The sequence below is a fragment of the Rhea pennata genome, chromosome 1 (assembly GCF_028389875.1).
Source record: "Rhea pennata isolate bPtePen1 chromosome 1, bPtePen1.pri, whole genome shotgun sequence".
Taxonomy (NCBI): domain Eukaryota; kingdom Metazoa; phylum Chordata; class Aves; order Rheiformes; family Rheidae; genus Rhea; species Rhea pennata.
This window is the reverse complement of record NC_084663.1, coordinates 107,431,883-107,437,425: the sequence shown is the minus strand read 5'-3', so window position 1 is coordinate 107,437,425 and position 5,543 is coordinate 107,431,883.

Here is a 5,543-nt window from a genome sequence, read left to right as displayed (position 1 = left end):
GTGTACTTTTCCCCTCTATTTCACAGTGCCGCAGCAGACGAGGGGTTCCTGGAGCCTGTGTCAGCTGAGGTACCCAAACCTACAGCCAGCTGCAGCACCAACGCTGAGCGCGGCCCTTGCCATTAACTCCTCCTGTTCCTCCCTATTGCAGACCGCCAGATGTGATATTCTGTTTCAACTTTTTGGATTGGAAACCAGGGAATTCAAATTCAATTTCAAAAAATCCTTTTCAAATTAAATAAAGATAACAGGAAACCTGTGGGAAAGGAGAAGGCAACTAAAGCTCCTGAACGCCCCTAAAAGCTTGAGGCAGTCTGTCCCTTTTCCTTCTCTTTTATGCACAAGTTTCTTTGAGGATTTTCACCGTAAGAATGATAACAGAAGCAGACACACTGTCAAATCAAAGAGCACCTTCAGACAAAGATAGCCCATAGCCAGTCAGGATAGTTTATTGATATATATATGACATAGATATTTCATATAGCTGTTTGCAGGAAGGCAGAAGACCTATTGAAAATCATGGAGAGAAAAGCTGCAACTAACTTTAGGTTTTGATAAAACTGAGAATATAGACTGAAAGGAAACAAATGGGTAAATCTCTGTTAACCTAATTTTTCTAGAGATTTGCAGAGATTTCATTTCATTTTAATAGCTGGAGCTGGTTTTGTTAAAGTCCTGACTAGTTTTCACTTCAGTCAGCTGAGGATTTAGATTAGGCAGGACACAGCGAGCGAGTCCCATCAGAATTCCTGCGAGAAAGGCTATTTTCGCATGATCTTTCTAAAGAAAAGTCAGTGTCATGAGAATCTGGTTGTAGCTGAAGAGAAACTAAGATTCCTCTTCTGCTTTCTGAGCTTCCTTAAGAGAGAGGGTGCATCCAAATCATGTACACCAACCTGTAGAGCACAAATGATAGTCTGTGACACAGAATTAAATAAGGGACTCCTTTAGATCCCGTAAACTGTCCCTTCTTCAAAACAATGAGGATTAGAATGCAAATGTTCATTTTAGCTCAGCTTTACTGGCAAAGAACAGCAGTTTTTTCATTCCTTTTTTCTATACTTTTTAATGACATTCAGCATCATAAAACTGATTCTAAAATCCATTGCATGTTATGTTTGGAAATAGAAAGGAAAGTAAAAATGCCCCTCTGTGTGTGTGTGCATCAGTATGCAGCTTTATAAAGCTGACCCACTTCCAATGCAAACACAAGTAAATCTGGACATCCTCATATATTCTGCACTTTACAGGCCCAATAAAACTTGATCAAAATCTACTTATACTTGTTGGTTGTGTGACTTAACCTTTAGGGTAGATTAATTAGATTAACAGACTGCATACTGTAGATTCCAGTACTTCCTCAATGGCTATTAAATTACACAGAAGGAATTATGTTTTAGAGTCCTACTTCCTTAAATCAAATTCCAGCCCTGTCACCTTGCTTTCATTTATTAGCCTGCAAAGCTCTTGTTCCTTTCGTAATAAAAACTGAACCTCTGCTAAATTCCATCCTTCGTACTTGAACTTATTTGTGATTACTGTGCTTAGGATCAGGTAACAACAAAACAGGAACCGAAACTGGGAAAACACAGTTCAAAATAGGTATGCTACCACAGGAATGAAAAAGGGCCGCTAACATGGAAAAAAACAGGGGGTAGCAGAGTATCGTGACTTTTGAAAGGCCGGCTACTGGCAGGGCTGCGTAAGAGCCACCAGGAGAGGAGCGCTGAGCACAGGCTCCCGCGGCAGAGGGGTGCACGCAAGCTGGGAGACGGGCACTCTTTGCAAGATGCCACCTTCAGCCCTCACCATCATGATGGATAGCGCAAGCACGCAGAATGGCTTCCGCTCATGGCACTGAGCTGCGTAAAAGGCCTAAAGATTTGTATCTAGCGCTTCCCCAGCATGTTTGCTTTATTTCTCAAAACATCATCTAGAAGGACAGTGAAGGTTTGGCACACTTGCCCTGGGAGCGTGGTCACGTCCATCACCATGAGCAGAACATCCAGTATTTCTCTTAAAGTGTCAGAGAAACTGTGTTTGCACAATGCAATGCAACGCAACTAGTAAGCTGAAGGAGAGAGGGACATATACACCCTTGCACCTAGCTACATATCTTCCCAGGATATCACAAACAGCATAATGACTAAAAACATGGGCAAACATGGCAAGCTGAAAAGACTACGGAGATGGGAATTCTTTGTTCTGAAAAGGCTACACAGCTGGCAGGAGTATAGCAACACATGGTGCCAGCAAGAGACCTGCCCTGTACGCTTCGCTGATGCACCAAAGGCAAAAGGGGATGGAGCCTAAAATCTGTGACACAAGAACGTGACTGCAGTCAAATAACCTACGGCACCGGGGCATGATTTTCCACTCCAATGCTGCATTTTCCACTCCAATGCTGGCATGTTAACTGTGGTCAAAATCGCTAGAAAGACTGAAAGAGCTAGCATAGAAAAGCTGGTGATAAAAAAATTTTAAAAAAGTACCAGGATGTCTAGACTAGTTTTGAGTAGTGCTACACAATCCAGTGCTAAACACATTGTGGTGGCCAGTTTCGGTCTCCACTAGCACAGCAGGCAATGCAAATAGCATCTGGAGCCATGCCATTCGACTAGCTGGAAAAACTTGTCATCCTTGAGACATCATTCTTATTCCTCTTTCTCTGCAACTCATTTCTGGTCTGTGATATTATTTCTATGCTGCATGCCTAGATTTCTCCTTGCATTTAAGTGCTGACACGGCTCTTTCTTAGCTCCTAGGATGGAGATACTGCTGTAAGTATGTGCTCACAACTCTCATTACAGTTAGTAGATGTTACGTTAGCAGCTAGGGCAATACATGGCTATAGTGACAGGCCCATTATGTTCAAGCAGCAACTTACCCACAACCATATTTCTCCAAAACTCCATGATTAAAACCATATGGTTTAAGTAAATAGCAAAGCAATCTTGGGGAAAAAAAACGTGATGAATAAAGACAAAAGAATCCTCCACCTTTATTTATGATGTGCTAAAAGCCACCTATTCATATACATTTTAGGATAGAAATTTCATTTTAATCCAAGTGGGCAGGCAGACTCTCTAAGCAGCCTGAGCCAAAGGCAGCTGGGAACAGCAGAAATAGCAAATCATGACAACAAGGCACTGAGGATCAGGTAGCAGGACCCAGGGGAGTGAAGCCAGATAAGGCAATTAGGTGCAGGTGATGCTTGTCAAGAAAGACTTGAATCTTTAGGCAATCTGTACTAGAGTGACTTCAACAGAGCCTGCACAGGAATGCAAAGCTGTCCTAATGCTCAGATCTCCTTCAGATCATGAAGCGACATCTTTGCAAAGTATGACACTTGCCAAGATTTTCTTACTGGAGTTGCAGCAGTGAGTTGTTTTTTCTTTCTTCTTTTTTTTTTTTTTTTTTTTTTTTTTTTTTTTTTTTTTTTTTTTTTTTTTGTATCATACTACTTTTTGCCCTGCTGATACTGACACCTCCTGGCATTGCACAGTGGGATGAGGAAGAGTGTATGCATTTACACTATCCATTCTTGGTATCTTAATTTGGATGCCACCTATGCCTGAGGATCCTTCCATGGTGGCAAGCTCCCTCGCAGTGATTTAAAGCACCTACATTATATCAGCTGGAAATGACTGAGAGGTCAGTCCTCATTCTTAAAGTACAGAAATGGACCTGTCAGCTAGGAATAAGCATTTAAAATTGTATGCCTAGAATGGGAGATCTGATACTGCACTGTAAATGACGTTAAAGGGTTTCTGTCTCAAAGTGCTTACAATGCTAAATAAGAAAAGGAGGAAAAAGGACAGGGGCTTAATTGTGGCTATAGGTAAAGCCACAAGTTAAGATCAGAGAGAAAAACAGTACCTGAGGCCTGTTCCCCAACAGACTTCATCTGCACAGTCATTTGCAGAGCTCTGCATGACCACATTTAGAACAGAAGCAAAAATTCTTTCACCAAAGAAAATCTTACCATAAATGTTAGGAAAAAAAAAGTAAAAATGTCTCTCTCCCTTCCTTGAATCCTGAAAAAAATAAATTTTTTTCAAGCCTTCATCTTCTCCCTTAAGATATAAATTTGCATTCTGAACTCTATTTTTCTCTCATTTGATTACTATGCTCTATCTAGGGGAAAAAAAGCACACAGTGAAAGATACATTCTTTGAATGAAAAAAGGGAAAATTCTTAGTGTCACAGATGGCTGTCAGAATGAAATGAAGCTTGTGTCTGCTGAGGGAATCAGACGTTAGTGTGAAATCTGAATAGAAAGGAACATAGCAGAAGGCAACGTTTCAAAAGGAGTTTAGCACCAACTGGCATTGTGAGGGTTAATTTACTGCCAGGAACTGCTGGGCTTTTCATTCTCCGTAGACACACAATAGACAGATCCCCAAAGTACCCATCATAATCACAGATGTTGGGGATTAATGCTAAAATGAAAGCTTCATGAATATTAAAAATATCAAGACTGCTAATGATGTAGCAGAGGTTGGAATAACATCCAATCTGAAAATCTCAGAGTGTGCCATGCAGACACACTAAGACACTGTCTTTTTAAAAACTGATTAAACCTACTCAATTTGTAACAGAAAGAGGCTTATGCATATTAGGAGCTGAATTGACTGCCAAACTTTACAAATTGCACAGGCTAATTACCATAATTAAGCCTTGGATTGAAGAAGAAAATTCCATTTATCTCAGAATGACTCAGTAGAACTTCAACAAAGAAGGCAAAGTACATCAGATGTTTTGGCCTGTTTTTTTCTTGCCTTAAGTCGTGTTTCAAAAGCAGTGGCGAAAAAAATAATCAGAGTGACAGTAAGGAAACAGTTTTGCTTGAAAATCAGAAAAAATGCCTAATTTAAGGCTCTGATATTGGGATTTATTGCAAATCCACCCTTAGAATCTAGTACAGCAAAATATAAATGTTGCATTTTTCAAAAATGCAAAGTCTGAAGTCAGAGGGAGGGGAAGATAGCATAGCCATGTACCTGAACCACACGTAATTCCTTTAAATGTGCATCACCAGTTTCCTGGGGGATGCCACTAACAAGGGCTTCATCCACTGTGGCTTTCCTGTTGCTCTAAGTGTTTGCTGTTTGCTTCCTTGTATCACCGCAGAGAAGTTATCTTACAGGAGGAGACAACAACTATCACATTTTAAGATAAAGATTACATATTACTTTATGACTTTGAGCTGGATCCAAAGACTTCCACTAACCTCTCTGGGATTTCGATGTTGTCCTTAGGGAGTACTTTACCAGCAATAAAAGCACAGCTGCAGAAACATTATTATGGAATACTGAAGTCTCTTACTGTATTTCCTTTCTTATCTGTGTTTGGGAAGCTAACATAATGTGAAGGTCTTCCTTAAGCTTACCCAGGCTTTTAAGTCACATGTTTATGAGATGGACACACATACGAACATGATACATAAGAGAATGATGAGGTATCAGGGAAGTATGAGACCGCACACAGAATGACAAATGGAACCGATTAAAAATGGATATGTTTCTTTTTTCCAGGTATTT